General features: G+C 36.7%; 1 long non-coding RNA gene across 2 annotated transcripts in view; it reads left to right on the top strand.

The window, feature by feature from the left end:
* Positions 1-17,115, top strand: part of LOC125171168 (uncharacterized) — a 444,287-nt gene that overhangs the window by 395,825 nt on the left and 31,347 nt on the right. For both annotated transcript variants that reach the window (XR_007154210.1, XR_007154211.1), the window contains exon 4: positions 14,522-14,586. This is a non-coding gene — a long non-coding RNA (uncharacterized LOC125171168). The remainder of the gene's footprint in view (positions 1-14,521; positions 14,587-17,115) is intronic.

Here is a 17,115-nt window from a genome sequence, read left to right on the forward strand (position 1 = left end):
GCACTATTCTGAGAATTTTACAGGCATTAATTAATATCATCCTCATTACATCCTAGCATCCTTAGATGTACATACTATTACTAGCCCATTTTATAGATGGTGAGATTGAAACTCGTGGAAAATCAGTAAATGCTCTACAAACCTATTCATTCAGTTAATTGGTCTACACAGCTAGAAATAGGGGAAGCAATACTCAGTTTAAGGCAGGTTCTACCCAGAACCCACCCCTGAGCCACTATGTTATATCCTTTTGTAGAAAGGGGGGAAAGTGGGTAATTCAAGGGAGAGAAGAGAGAATATTAAATCACTGACAAAAAGTTTAATCAATTGCAAACCATGGAGGTGAGAAAGTAAAGAATGCAGAGCATCAGTCATGATAAGCAAGGTCTCCATATTCTATAGGAACCCAAGAGCTAGCAGAGAAAATATACAGAAATGCAGGTAGGATGGTAGGTAGAATGAGAACAAAATGAAGAAGTTTTGATCTTTTTTTTCAATGAAATACAGATTTAGGTCATGAGTGAAGAGGGAGGAGGAATAGGGGGTGATGTGTTAGGGAGAAGAGAGTAGACAAAAATGACACAGTATCACTGCCTTCTTAAAGATTACTTTACTACAAGGTGCGACATCATCAATGTAGAAAATATATAGATAATAAAAACAAGAATAAAAGAAGTATTTCTAATCCAACCTCCAGAGAAAACCACTACTAATTTTTGTTTTTCTTTCTATGTGTTTTATGTAACTGAATGGTGCATAAGGTTTTTGTAACCAGCCTTTCTCATGTAACAGGAAGAACTCTTACCATTAACTGTCTTCCACTATTCTTCTAAGTGTTCCTCTTCTATCATTAATAAAGGTGTTCCATTGTGCTGATGTACATTATTCAATTAATTCAACAGTTCTGGATGTTTAGATTCTTTCCAGTCTTTTCCTATTAGAAACAGTGAAATAGAGAACATCTTTATAGGTAAATAGTAATGATCATTTTGAGAGTGGGAAAGTGAGCATACTAGGGAGATTTAGTAGAATTTTTTTTGACCCAGTAAAGTATGCACTTGAAGCTTATGATCATGAATTTAAACAAAACAACAAGTAAGCAGTTTTTAACTTATCTTCTGCAATGTTTAGCTACTCAGTATATGCACAGAGTAGGCAGATAATTGGGTCTAATTTGAACTGTAGTTTAATTAGATGAGGGGAACAAATAAAAAGAGGGGAGGGAACAGAGGGTTTAAAATGAGGTGATTATGATAGACCACAGAAGCTAAGCTGAATAAAGAAGGAAATGAATTTATGTGATGGGTAGGAGAATCAGTGGGAGAGTCCAGGTGGTGGAGGTATTCATAAGGTAGAGGGGAGCGTGGGTGGCTCAGTTGGTTAAACTTCCAACTCTTGATTTTTGCTCAGGCCATGATCTCACAGATTCGTGGGTTCAAGCCCCAGGTAGGGTTCTGCATGGACAGTGCGAAGCCTCCTTGCGGGCGGGGGGGGAGGGGGGAGGGGGGTGGTCTTCCTCTGACCCTCCCCACCACATGTGCTTGCATGCTTGTTCTCTCTTGCTCTCAAAATAAATAAATAAACTTACAATAATAATAGTAAGGCAGACAAGTAACCAGAGAGGAGGCAGGGTGGCAGAGCTTGTAGGTTGGAAGGAAAACAGGTGGTGGTGACAATAGGAAAGCTCAAGTAGGGATTCTGAAGGCATGGAAGGGCGGCACAGTCTAGTACTTCAGAGCACAGATTTCAAAGCCAGAATGCCTGGCTTCAAATACCAACACAGTCCATTTAACTCTGGTCAAGACTCATCTTTGTGTCTCTGCTTCCTTATGTGTAATATGAAGATAATGGTATCTAGAACATAAGTTGTTGGTAATAAAGAGGTCAGTATGTTAAGTGGCATAGAATATTACCTGGCAAATAGTAGATACAACATAAGTGTTAAATGCTATTAATACTCTTGAGGCTAAGTCCAACATGCTTGAAACTTTGTTAAGAGGAGTAAGTATTTAAGAAAACACTAAAGTTTGGCCATGTGAGATTTCTTTTAGCCCACTATTTTGTTTCCTTAAATATTTAAATAAATTCTATATTTCTAGTTAATTTATTTATATGTTTAAGTTTATTTATTTTGAGAGAGAGAGAGAAAGAGAGACAGAGAGCAAGCAGGGGAGGGACAGAGAGAGAGGGAGAGAGAGAGAATCCTAAGCAGGCTCCACCCTGACAGTACGGAGTCCCACGTGGGGCTCAAACTCATGAACTGTGAGATCATGACCTGAGCCAAAATCAAGAGTCAGATGCTTAACAGACTGAGCCACCCAGTTGCCCCTCTTGTTAATATGTTTAGAGTTTGATTGTGGTAGGTTTTTAAATAATGAAGGCAGCTTCCATGCATGAAAAATCCTTTGCTCATCTTTTAACTATTAATTGAAACAGATTTAAATTTTATTGGAATTTCTCCTGTGGCTTTCTTAGGTTTTACTTTTTAACCCCTCTTCGCTGATTTTACCCATCCAGTAAGTTTACCTAAAGGTAAATGACAAAACTGAGAAATTGAAGTAAAGGAAAACACATAGTCTAAATAGCCATATGGCAGAGGAAAGTAATGTTTTTATTCTTTTTCAGAGCATTTTAAATGCTAACATTCTTTAACCTGTATCTTATTAGAGTCTTATAAGAACAGATAATGGCCTAAATGGAAGATGACAAACTAGATATTAAGTTGATTTTGCTAAATAGTTGACGTTAGCTTTCTTTGCCAATTTTTTTATGAAATAGACATGTACTTGTTTTTGCTTTTAATGAATTTTAGAAAAAACTGAGCATCTATGTATGCTAAATATCAGAGATACAATGAATAGGATACCATGTAATTAGTAATAAAGTGATAGGCACAGAGCATATAGTAGTGGTGGAAAGTGAAGCACAGTGCTAGAGAAACTAGCAGGACAATTCAGGATTTGAATTCAGGCAACTTAGCTACCTCTCTGTGCATTTAACCACTATCATATACTGAATCCCAGAGAGTAACAAAACCATTTCATTGCACAACTTCAGGGGTTTCATTGCCATTGAACTCTATGTATATGACATTTCCCAGGATATATTTTATATTAAATACAATATATGTTTTTTCATACTTCTTAGCCCATGTTACAAACAAAATAAAATTAGTTCTTTTAACATGATGAGAAAAACATATATCAGTGGTATAATTTTTAATAAGGACAAGGCTGATTTTCACTGCTAATAATAATAATGGAATGATATTGTGCTGGATGGTTCCAATACCTGGAATAAAAGAAAATTTTAACGTAAATGTTTCAATTGACAATGAACACTTTTTATTTGAATACAAGTAAAAGAGTGTGCTGCTTCTGCTGCGCAATAAAGAAAATATTCTCAATGCTCATAGTGTACAAAAAATTCCACATTTTACTTTTCCTTTCTGAAAAATAATTCCTGGAAAGTATTCTAAAATTGTTAAATATTCACTTTTATGTGATGTCCTGATTCCAAGTTTGTAAAACGATTTACCCAAAAAATTCCAATCGCATCAAATGCCTTCTGTTCTGCATGTAATATTCATAAAGGAAGTCTGATCCCTGATCTGATTCTTGCATTGATACAATGGGCATCAGAGAAACCAATGTTCATAAAAATAATATGATGGAAGACATTTCAACCTCATACTCAATTTAGTGAATATCATTTGCAGTTTCTTTTTACCTTTCTCTGACTAACCAACATTACTGGAGAAAGAATTGAAGTAGGAGCATCAAGGTGAACATTAGCTTCACACATTGGTAGGTGGACTGTTGACACTACATTCTAATTATATCCACATCAAAATTCAGGAAAAAATAGAAAAGAAAAGCCTTCTGGTCCTCAACTTCAAACTGTGCTTCTTTGGAAATATAATTTGTTTTTAAACTCTTCTATATTAAATCTTTACCTTTTAAATTTTCATCTCTAATATAATAGCTGCATGTAGTGACCACTTACTAAGTACTTAAAACAATGTTGAGCAATTTGCAAACTTAGTTTATTTGCAGTCCTTAAAACTCTATGCTACAGACACAGTGTGGTTTTCAAAGCATTTTCTAAAACATAATCTTTTTTTTAATATGAAATTTATTGTCAAATTGGTTTCCATACAACACCCAGAACTCATGACAACAGGTGCCCTCCTCAATACCCCTCACCCATCCTCCCCTCCCTCCCACCCCCCATCAACCCTCAGCTGTGTTCTCAGTTTTTAATAGTCTCTTATGGTTTGCCTCCCTCCCTCTATAACCTTTTTTTTTTCCTTCCCCTCCCCTATGGTCTTCTGTTAAGTTTCTCAGGATCCAGATAGGAGTGAAAATATATGGTATCTGTCTTTCTCTGTATGACTTATTTCACTTAGCAAAACACTCTCCAGTTCCATCCACGTTGCTACAAAAGGCCATATTTCGTTCTTTCTCATTGCCACGTAATACTCCATTGTGTATATAAACCACAATTTCTTTATCCATTCATCAGTTGATGGACATTTAGGCTCTTTCCATAATTTGGCTATTGTTGAAAGTGCTGTTGTAAACGTTGGGGTACAAGTGCCCCTACGCATCAGCACTCCTGTATCCCTTGGGTAAATTCCTAGCAGTGCTACTGCTGGGTCATAGGGTAGATCTATTTTTAATTTTTTGAGGAACATCCACACAGTTTTCCAGAGCGGCTGCACCAGTTTACATTCCCACCAACAGTGCAAGAGGGTTCCCGTTTCTCCACATCCTCACCAGCATCTATAGTCTCCTGATTTGTTCACTTTAGCCACTCTGACTGCCATGAGGTGGTATCTCAGTGTGGTTTTCATTTGTATTTCCCTGATGAGGAACGACGTTGAGCATCTTTTCATGTGCCTGTTGGCCATCCAAATGTCTTTAGAGAAGTGTCTATTCATGTTTTCTGCCCATTTCTTCACTGGGTTATTTGTTTTTCAGGTGTGGAGTTTGGTGAGTTCTTTATAGATTTTGGATACTAGCCCTTTGTCTGATGTGTCATTTGCAAATATCTTTTCCATTTCCGTTGGCTGCCTTTTAGTTTTGTTGATTGTTTCCTTTGCAGTGCAGAAGCTTTTAATCTTCATGACGCCCCAATAGTTCATTTTTGCCTTTAATTCCCTTGCCTTTGGGGATGTGTCAAGTAAGAAATTGCTGTGGCTAAGGTCAGAGAGGTTTTTTCCTGCTTTCTCCTCTAGGGTTTTGATGGTTTCCTGCCTCACATTCAGGTCCTTTATCCATTTTGAGTTTATTTTTGTGAATGGTGTAAGAAAGTGGTCTAGTTTCATCCTTCTGCATGTTGCTATCCAGCTCTCCCAGCACCATTTGTTAAAGAGACTGTCTTTTTTCCATTGGATATTCTTTCCTGCTTTGTCAAAGATGAGTTGGCCATACTTCTGTGGGTCCAATTCTGGAGTCGCTATTCTATTCCATTGGTCTATGTGTCTGTTTTTGTGCCAATACCATGCTGTGTTGATGATTACAGCTTTGTAGTAGAGGCTAAAGTCTGGGATTGTGATGCCTCCCACTTTGGTCTTCTTTCTCAATATTACTTTGGCTATTTGGGGTCTTTTGTGGTTCCATACAAATTTTAGGATTGCTTGTTCTAGCTTTGAGAAGAATGCTCGTGCAGTTTTGATTGGGATTGCATTGAATGTGTAGATAGCTTTGGGTAGTATTGACATTTTAACAATATTTATTCTTCCAACCCATGAGCACAGAATGTTTTTCCATTTCTTTACATCTTCTTCAATTTCCTTCATAAGCTTTCTATAGTTTTCAGCATACAGATCTTTTACATCTTTCGTTAGGTTTATTCCGAGGTATTTTATGCTTCTTGGTGCAATTGTGAATGGGATCAGTTTCTTTATTTGTCTTTCTGTTGCTTCATTGTTAGTGCATAAGAATGCAACTGCTTTCTGTACATTGATTTTGTATCCTGCGACTTTGTTGAATTCATGTATCAGTTCTAGGAGACTTTTGGTGGAGTCTATCGGATTTTCCATGTATAATATCATGTGATCTGCAAAAAGTGAAAGCTTGACTTCATCTTTGCCAATTTTGATGCCTTTGATTTCCTTTTGTTGTCTGATTGCTAATGCTAGCACTTCCAACACTATGTTAAACAACAGCAGTGAGAGTGGACGTCCCTGTCGTGTTCCTGTTCTCAGGGGGAAAGCTCTCAGTTTTTGCCCATTGAGAATGATATTAGCTGTGGGCTTTTCATAAATGGCTTTTATGATGTTTAAGTATGTTCTTCTAAAACATAATCTTATTTGATTATGACCACAATTTTGTTAAAGAGGAAGAATAATTATTCTTCTTCCAGTAAGCCAGTAATTTGTTCTAGGTCACACAGTGTAGAAGTGGCAGAGTTGAGAATCAAACTAAGTCTTCTCTCTAATATAGTTTCGACACGCTAAGAGGCAAGATCTTTCATTTCCAAAACAAAAGTTCAAATCACATAATTTTAAAACCTTTATATTTCTCATTCCAAAAGTATATTCTTGCAAGGATACATCTAGTACTCCAGGCATTATTGGTGTATTCTTTTAATTTCCCACATAATACGTTTTTATTTTCCAAAACAAAAGAAGCTGAGATAATTGCTACATAGATTTGGAGCTATTTGCTTTAGATTTTCACATTTATTTCTCCTGTTGTGTATAATTTTATTAATAGAAAACTTATCAGGTATTTTTTAATGTTTATTTATTTTTTGAGAGAGAGAGAGAGAGACAGAGCATGAGCTGGGGAAGTGCAGAGAGAGAGGGAGACACAGAATCCAAACCAGGCTCCAGGCTCTGAGCTGTCAGCACAGAGACCGACATGGGGCTTGAACCCACTAACTGTGAGATCATGACCTGAGCCAAAGTCAGATGCTTAACTGACTGAGCCACCCAGGTGCCCCAAAACATACCTGGTATTTAGACCATAAACTATGAAGGCAGGAACTAGGAGAATATTTTATCCACTGCTGTATTCATAGGATAAAGCACAGTGCCTGATACTTGATAGACATTCAGTTAGTATTTGATTAATTTCAGTCAAAGTAATTAAATTTGATAAAGGGATAGCAAAGTGATAATTGGTTGGGGGAGATCAGAACATACTTGCTATGGATCCCTACAAGCAGGACATATGTATTTAAAGATTCATAGAAGTAGATTAATGAAAGTCTTCATTATCTACTTGTCATTAATCCATTATCAAACTTAGGAATTGAGTTGACTCAGCTTAGCACCTATTATGGGAAAATCATGTCAAAAGGTCTGATTTGTAGTATATTGCAAAAAAAATTAGATAAATAAATAAATAATTGCATGATGTTAAGAATCACTCATTCATTCAATAAATATCTGTGAGCCACTAATACGGACTAAGGAGATCCAGAGATGAACAAAATCATTTGCCTCATGAAGTTTATAATCTGGTGATAGAGACAGATATTAGCCTATAAAATAATGAATGTGTAGTGTATCAGTCAGAGACAGGCATAGGAAAATTTTAGTCTCCAAGTATTTTTCTTGTGGTTGATTTCGAGTTTCATAGCATTCTGGTCTGAAAATATACATTGTATGATCTCGATCTTTTTGTACTTACTTAGGGCTGATTTTGTCCCAGTATATGGTCTATTCTGGAGAACGTTCCATGTGCACTGGAGAAGAATGTATATTTTGCTGCTTTAGGATGAAATGTTCTGAATATATCTGTTAAGTCCTTCTGGTCCAGTGTGTCATACAAAGCCATTGTTTCCTTGTTGATTTTTTGATTAGATGATCTGTCCATTGCTGTGAGTGGGGTGTTGAAGTCTCCTACTATTATGGTATTACTATCCATGAGTTTCTTTATGTTTGTGATTAATTGATTTATATATTTGGGTGTCCCACATTTGGCGCATAAATGTTTACAATTGTTAGATCTTCTTGGTGGATAGACCCCTTGATTATGATATAATGCCCTTCTGTATCTCTTGATACAGTCTTTATTTTAAAGTCTAGATTGTCTGATATAAGTATGGCTACTCCAGCTTTCTTTTGTTGACTATTAGCATGATAGATGGTTCTCCATACCCTTATTTTCAAGTGGGTCTCAAGTGGGTCCCTTGTAAACAGCATATAGATGGATCTTGTTTTCTTATCCATTCTGTTACCCTATGTCTTTTGATTGGAGCATTGAGTCCGTTGATGTTTAGAGTGAGTACTGAAAGATATGAATTTATTGCCATTATGATGCTTGTACAGGTGGAGTTTCTGGTGGTGTTCTCTGGTCCTTTCTAATCCTTGTTGCTTTTGGTATGTATGTATGTATGTACGTATGTATGTATGTATGTGTGTATGTATGTATGTATGTATGTATGTATGTATGTGTTTATTTATATTTTCATCTTTTCTCCCCTCAGAGAGCCCCCCTTAAAATTTCTTGCAGGGCTGGTTTAGTGGTCACAAACTCCTTTGATTTTTGTTTTTCTGGGAAACTTTTTCTCTCTCCTTCTATTTTGAATGATAGTCTTGCTGGATAAAGAATTCTTGGCTGCATATTTTTCTGATTCAAAACACTGAATATATCTTGCCACTCCTTTCTGGCCTGCCAAGTTTCTGTGGATAGGTCTGCTGCAACCCTGATCTGTGTTCCCTTGTAGGTTAGGGACCTTTTTCCCCTTGCTGCTTTCATGATTCTCTCCTTGCCTGAGTATTTTTTGAATTTGACTATGATATGCCTTGTTGGTGGTTGGTTTTTGTTGAATCTGATGGGGGTCCACTGTGCTTCCTGGATTTTGATGTGTGTGTCTTTCCCCAGGTTAGGAAAGTTTTCTGCTGTGATTTGCTCACATAACCCTTCTACCCCTATTTCTCTCTCTTCCTCTTCTGGGACCCCTATGCTTCTGATGTTCCTTTTTAATGAGTGACTGATTTCTCTAATTCTTAAATCATGCTCTTTTGCCTTAATCTCCCTCTTTTTTTCTGCTTCATTATTCTCCATAATTCTGTCCTCTATATCGCTGATTCTCTGTTCTATCTCATCCATCTTTGATGCTGCTGCATCCATCCGTGATTGCAGCTCAGTTATAGCATTTTTAATTTCATTCTGGCTATTTTTTACTCCTTTTATCTTTGCAGAAAGGGATTCTAATCTATTTTCTACTCCAGCTAGTATTCTTATTATCGTGATTCTGAACTCTGGTTCAGACATCTTGCTTGTATCTGTGTTGGTTAGATCCCTGGCTGTCGTTTCTTCATGCTCATTCTTTTGGGGTGAATTCCTTCGTTTTGCCATTTTGAAGGGAGGAAAGGAATTAATGAGGTAGAAAAATTGAAATTAAAAAAATATTAAAATTAAAAATTAAAAACAGACACACACACAAATTGAATAGATGATTCTAGATCCTAGGTATGCTTTGGTCTGGGTGTTGAAAGTGGTTTGACAGATTACAGAAAAAAGAGGGGTCAGAGAAAACAAAAAACGAAATCATTTGAAAATTCAAAAAAATGAATACACTGAAGTAGACTAAAATGAGATGGTGGGAGTAAAGTAGAATTTACTTTACACAAAATTAAAGAATATAGTAGAAAAAAATAAAAAATATTTTTAATAAAAATTAAAAATGAAAATGATTTTTTTCTCTTTCTGTATTTAAGAAAAAGAAAAGAAACTCAAAGAGAAAAAAGGAAAAAAAAGTAATCGTTTGAAAATTTAAAAAAGTGAATACTCTGTACTAGACTAAAATAAAATGATGGAAGTAAAATAGAATTTGAAAAAATTTACATAAAAACAAAAAATATAGGAAAAAATTAAGGAAAAATATTTTTAATAGAAATTGAAAGGAAAAATGAATTTTTTCTCTTTTTGCATTCAAGAAAAAGAAAAGAAATGAAAAAGAGAAAAAAAGAAAAAAGGAAATTGTTTGAAAATTTGAAAAAGTGAATAAAGTGGCCAAAAAAAAGTGATGGAAGTAAAATTGAATTTGAAAAAAATTACACAAAAATAAAAAATACAGTAAAACAATTAAAGAATAATACTTTTAATAAAAATTGAAAATAAAAATGAATTTTTTCTTTTTCTGTATTCAAGAAAAAAACAAGTGAAAAAGAGAAAAAAAAAGAAAGAAAATTGAGTAGATGAACCTGCTAACAGATTGAAATAGGACTGAAATTACTTCATTTTTCCCTAGAAGTCAGACAATGAAGGACTTTATAGTCCATAAACTAAGCAGACAGTAAGAGTTGTGTTCTTGAAGAGTGAGGTTTGCCCAGTTGGGTGGGGTCGGTGTAACGGCTCTGTTCTCCACTAGATGGCGCTGCTAGCCTACTGAGGTGGAGTGTTGTGGTGCTGGTAGGTGTGTATGCGCATACGCAGGAGCGGTGAAAATTGCACCACCCAACTACCCAGTCTCTAGTTGAACTCTGTTCTCCCCTTCCTCTGCCTTCAGCTTTTGTCCACTTCCCACTTTTTCACTCTTCGTGACCAGGCCCCAGGCAGTACCTGTCTCCCGAGTTTTGTCTCAGATGGGGCTGTTTTCCCCGGCCCCTTACTTCTGAAGGACTGTGGCTTTGACCTGTTCTGCCCCTCTGTGGGAGGGTCTCACTGAGCAATGGCCAAATGTTGGCTGCACCCAGGAACGCTTGCTGGACCCTGCTACTGCCAGTGCCCCGAGACTGTGGCCAGGTGCCAGCCCGTCCCAGAAAAAGTTCGCAAGACAGTGTAGCAGCAGCATTTCAGGGATTATGGAAAATCACAACACACATCTGGCACCTGGCTTCACCCTTAATGACCTTGTTCCAGCACCAGCGAATGTGGCCATTTTCTGGGGTCTGCTGGGACCAGGTGGCTTCAACAGTCTCTACCAAATGTCCTTCCAGCTGTGGAACCGCTTTTCCCTGTGTGGCGTGAGAACCTCCCGGACCCCACTCTGTTCCTGGGAATTCGCCCTTCCCACCAGAGCACCACCAGGTATTGAGCTGCGGTGTTGTGGCCTTTATGCTCCCCTTGTTTACAGTTAATGGAATTTAAACCCTCTCCTTTCTCCTTTCTCCCTTTTTAGTTTAGTGCCTGTGGCTGTTTCCAATTTTCCACTTTCTCTTCAGCTGCTTTTGGGGAGGGGTGCTTTTCCCATATTCCCCCACCACCACCGTCTGTGTCCTCTCTTTGCCTGCAAAAGTACCTCCTTGCCTGCTGTGGCTTCTTGCTCCCCAAGTTTACTTCTCTGTGCCTTGTACCTGCTGACTTCTGTGGTTCAGGTTGTGCATGCAGATTGTTGTGTTAATCCTCGTCAGTGTTCTAGGTGTGCAGGATGGTTTAGTGTTGGTCTGGCTATATTTCATGGACACATGACACACAAAAAACTTCCATGCTGTTCCACCATCTTGGCTCCTCCTCTCCACAGGCATAGGAAAAATTTTAAAGCAGAAGAAGGGAATAGTTAATAATTTAGGAGAGGTTGAGGAGGGCCATGTAGGCAGCTTGTTCAGTGGCACCCTCTTCTGGGAGTAGGTAAGGTACTTCCATTAACAGAAGTTCTCAGTGGGGAGACAGGAAAAGAAATGAGGTTTGAAGTGAAATGATGACACTGGGGCCAATGCAGCAAATGATGGGGGCGGGGGGCAGTCTTATTCAAAGTGCACACACTTGTTTTCCATTACCTCCACCATGGTGCTGAAAACCAAAGGCTGAAAACAGATATTGGTGTCCTCTGTAAATTCAAGTTCTAATCATTAATTCACTCTCCTAATTTCTTAGAAAAAGACATGTGAGCACAATGTTTCTTTCTATACATATGGCTCATTTCCTGCACTGGGATCAACTTACCTTAATTATACCAGCTCTTTGTGAATTGTATGAAGGAGGTAAAAAATTCACATAACTCCAAAACTTTTACCCAGTTGTTTCAGTCAGGGTTCATTCTTATGTACTGAAAAACAATGCTTTTTATATACCTAGTAATTTTCAATCAGATGCCACATATTGAGAATTTTTAAAAGTGCTGAATATTCTTGAATTAAAAAAAAATACCTTTAAACTTTCCACTGGGGTGCAATGAAGTTACTTGGAAACTGGTTTACCCTTTTAAGGTTTGGTTTCAAGTACTGTTATGTGGACTAGAACAGCTGTTAGTCTTGGGCTAATTACACTCCACTACTGAGGCAATATCCTTCTAAGTACCTGATGCTTCATGTATTATGATGTTTTTTTCTACTCTTGCTAGAGTAGAAAACAAACAATTCTGGGCTCTATTAAGCTTCAGGGATTGTTGTGCTTTCCTTTAAGATGGCTCTTTCCTCCACCTTTGGTAATTCCTCACGAATACATGCTGATCAGTATCAGCTGATGATTCAAAGGGCAACTTCTACACTTCTCTGTGGCTCTTTTTCTGTGCTCTTTCTCTTTCTGTGGCATTCTGCCCTGTGAAGTCCAGCCACCTGAAACCTCCATAGACCCCATTCTATCACATCAACTTAGGAAACCACCATGTTCTCTCTGGAGTCCTCTCCCAGTGCTGTGGCTAGAAATACCTTTAAGAAGAAAACTCCAAGAAGGGAAAAGGGGGACAGGGGAAAATTGTGGGGAATTTTCCTTTCTCACATGATTATTTTTGTGCAATGCCTGCTTGCATAACGTCTGAAAACCATTACTTCATATATTTTGTCTGGTTGTTGGTTGTGTGTGTGTGTGTGTGTGTGTGTGTGTGTGTGTAGTTATTTATGGTAGAAGGGTTAATCTAGTTCCTGCTATTTTTGTCCTGTTTATTTTGGCCAGAAGTAGAAGTTAGCTCCCAGAGTTTTCAGGCTGTACTTAGGGGGAAAAATTATAGCAGATTAAATGGAATACAATGATTGTATTGACCACACGTAAAAAGTAAGATTGGGATGATAGTTTGGAATTCAGTTTTGGAGAATTTTAAGGCCTGGTCTATGGAGCTTTGACTCAACATTTAAATAGAGGGAAGACAAACACTGCTTGAATATGAAAGTATCATGACAAAAGCAATGATTTAGGAGGATTAATTTATTAGTATCATCTTGAGTAGCTTACACATAGAGTATGTGTGTACGTGTGTGTGTGTGACACAATACGTATAATAACCCAGATACATAGGACATACACTCACATAACACGTACATAACAACATGAAAAAAAATACAAACAGGATAACATAAAGAACCCATAGGGTCTTTACTTATTTTGTTCACTTGTGCACATTATAGACAGTAAATATATTCATCATTAAATGAATGATTAAGTGAACAAATATCCTCTGAAATAGTTTATACTATGTCAGATGTTGAACCCCAAGAAACATGGCCCCTTTCTTCTGCTAACATCACTCTAAAAAACAAAGCATAGAGCAAATGAATTGAAAGTGATTTCAGATTCCAGCCCAAAAGAATCAGGATTGCTGGTGATGGGCAAGGATATGAAGAAAAAAAAGACACTTGAGCCACATCTCTCCCAGAGATTTGTTCATTTCTTCTCAACCAAAGGAGAGCTCAGGCAAGAAATTGGTCATTATAGTAAACTATTGGTAAGAGATAACAATAATTTTAAAAAGCCAATGTTTATTAATGAATACCACATGCAAGGCAGCATGCTATGATGCCATTTCACATACTTAGTCATATTATATCCTCACTGTATGGGGTTGACAGGCTGCAATCTGAGTTGTAATCACTACCCTGATACTTATTTAGAGCAAGTTACTTAACCTCTCTAATTTTGTTATACTCACCTATAAACAGGCAGGTAATAATAAAACACTCTTTTAAATATTGTCCTGGGAATTAGAAGATCAATATCAACAAACTTGGAACGATTATAGCATATATTAAATATTTAATAAATGTGTCCCCTAAACATTTTTCCCCCCACTTTACAGTCACAAAAACTAAGGCAAAAAAAAAGTTAAAGGAAGTTGCCCTAGTTTTCCTCCCTGGAAAGTGGAATCTGAATTGTCAGGAATAAAAAATCCCTACTGTATATCTTATTGGCAGATATTAATCAGTAAATTAAGATGTTTAACTTGAGTACCCGGGGACAGAAATTGATTAGATGGCCTCTGAGGGTTGAAAGGTGGAGTAGGGTGGGCTGCATTTCAAGCTCAGTATTGTGAAGCTTGGGGAAGACATTCCTTCATGACCTAGAATTCACTGTGTCTTCTCCATTGCCTCCATTGTGTTCTCCATTCTCTTTATCAAGGGCAGACACAGCTCATCCTGTCATAAGTAAAGTTACACAGTGCACTGCAATGGAAAGCCCCATTCCTCCTATGACAGTCTGGGAGAGAAAGGAGGTCATGATTCCACAGCTACCTGGCTTAATCCTTGGCCCTGTTTCCCTGGGACACATTAGATTTTACTGAATGAGAACAGACTGAACTGGGTTTTAGAACAATTTATAGTAACTTTCTTGACTCTAAAATTTGAAATTCATTTAATGCTTCAATTATGACATGTCCTTATCTTTGCCTTGTTTTCTGTTTCCCACAGAAAGAAATCACTCAAAAGAGATTTCCAAAAAAGGATGGAAATGAAAACCATTGAAATCATCTCAGGTACATCATCTGTTGCTGAAATTTGTACTTTAGATCCTAGTAAGGACTAAAGGTTATCATCTGCCTATTGTCTGGTCTTCCCTGTGGGATATAGGTTTAAGGAAGGAGATATCTCTGCCTCAAGAATGGCTACATTGAGAATCAGTCACAAGAAATATCAACCAACATAAACCTCTTTGTTTTTTTTGTTTTTTTTTTTTTTTTTTTTCTGAAATTTATTGACAAATTGGTTTCCATACAACACCCAGTGCTCATCCCAAAAGGTGCCCTCCTCAATACCCATCACCCACCCTCTCCTCCCTCCCACCCCCCATCAACCCTCAGTTTGTTCTCAGTTTTTAACAGTCTCTTATGCTTTGGCTCTCTCCCTTTCTAACCTCTTTGAAATGAACTCTAGTCAAGAGAATGGAACTCACTACAAGGTCAGAAGGTTGCTTCAACTGCCTTCCACTCAATGACCCTGCATACTTTTCCAGGGAATGTTAACCTTTGCACCCTGAAAAGTACCACTGTTTAAAATTACTTTTCCTCTAACTTTAGGAGGTAATTTTGGCTGACCTCAAGCTTTAAAACTTTTTTTCTAATATACTGTCCATCTTTGAAGCATTTTGCTTTAAAATTTTACCTATTACATTTAACTTTTTAAAATATTACTGAGCTGAATTTATTCATGTTTTATCTTGCTGTTTTATCATGTTCTTAAATAACATTTTCTTTAATTTGTGTTTAAAATCTTCCAGATGGTGATATTTTTCATCTCTTATTTATTCTTAGCTTGTATTCCAAATCTTTCCCTTCATCTCATTTTCTGATCATTTTGTCTTCTGGATTAAATTAGCCAAGTGACATACTTTTTGTGTAATTTCACCAAGTTCATTTTCCTGTGGTTTTTAAAACAAATTTACACATTTTCATGTTATTAAGTTTACTATACCTATTTATCTTTAGCCCTCATTCACCAGCTTAGATCAACTAGTAGTATATTTTATTTCCTAATCACTCTTTCTTAGTTTTAAATATTTTATTTATTCCCTAAGTATACTGCACCTTACTTTCTTCAGTCACCATGTTACTAAAAGTGGGAAAAATTCAAAATAAAGATGTATGCTCTGTTTTACAGAATGTCAAGACAAATTTCATGTTTATTTTTCATAAAAGCACTAGAAAGCAAAGACTAAGCTAATATTCATTTGCCCTTTAATTTCATTCATATAATCCAAAAGTCAAATTAACCCACAAAAGAAAATTAAGCATAGATCCCACATAAGCTCCAACAAGGGGAGTTTGAGTTTTCCCAGAAAATTCTATGGGGAGATAATTAAAGCAAGATCATTTAAATAGTATGCAGAATATCTTAAGTTCTTTATGTTTGCAGTAAATATCAATGTCTACCTATCCATCTGTATATATTTATATAAAATTTGTATAAAATATAAATGCTTTTCAATACAAGGAGAAATCTGATAAATATTTTGGGGATTAATATTTGACTAAAAGATAGCTTCCCAAGAAAGATATATTAGATATTTCACTATAGTTCTCCCTGGATACTAGATACTTAGTAACATGCCAAAATTGGTTCATTTTTTTGTTACTTAAAGGTAGGGACCACTGCATCTTAGGCTCAACTTACATGACTCCCACAGCTAGCAGCCTATATATTAAAAAAGGTTTAAGGTCCAGAAATTTACCTCCAAAAATATCCCCAGAGTTATGTGGGTCAGGAGATTCTTAATACTGAAAATTCTATAGAAAGGTTAAATAATAATGGACCCAAACCCCTGTTCTATAATGTTAGTAAAGCTAAGGAGGGAAATAGAAGAGGAGTATTCATAGCAATAGCGATGGTTTGTGAAATCTCATCTGTTGTTCCATAAAATACAAGAAGGTATCTTAAATGAGGGCAAATAAAGGTGAATTAAAAGGACTTACAGGGGTACTTGGGTTGCTCAGTCCATTAAGCATCTGACTTCAGCTCAGGTCATGATCTCATAGTTCATGGGTTTGAGCCCCACATTCTGTGCTGACCGGTCAGATCCTGGAGCCTGTTTCAGATTCTGGATATCCCTATCTCTCTACCCCTCCCCGCTCACACTCTGTCTCTCTCTCTCTTAAAAATAAATGAACATTTAAAAAATGTTTTTTGAATAAAAAATTTTAAAAAAGACTAATGAAGGAGGGTTTTAGTAACTGATCAGAGTCCTAAAATTCTAATCATTCCATTTGCTAAAAGAGAAAATATGGAATTTTAATGACAGTAGAAATGTTATTAGGTACTTCCTTGCCCAATAAACAAAGAAAAAAGTTATTTTTTAGATTCAATCTTTATTTGATTGTTAAAGAAAATAGCATTCTCTTATCACATTGCCAAATATTTATGATAATGTGGCTGAATAGGGCATGAAGGACAAAGAGACAAAGTAAAGGTCATTAAATTTATCTTTCTTAGAAACTAGAAAAAAATAGCTACGTTGCCAACATCCAGACCAAGAAATCCTTAAAAATCCTTTCCATGGCATCCAGTGTCTT

The sequence above is a fragment of the Prionailurus viverrinus genome, chromosome B4 (assembly GCF_022837055.1).
Source record: "Prionailurus viverrinus isolate Anna chromosome B4, UM_Priviv_1.0, whole genome shotgun sequence".
Taxonomy (NCBI): Eukaryota; Metazoa; Chordata; class Mammalia; order Carnivora; family Felidae; genus Prionailurus; species Prionailurus viverrinus.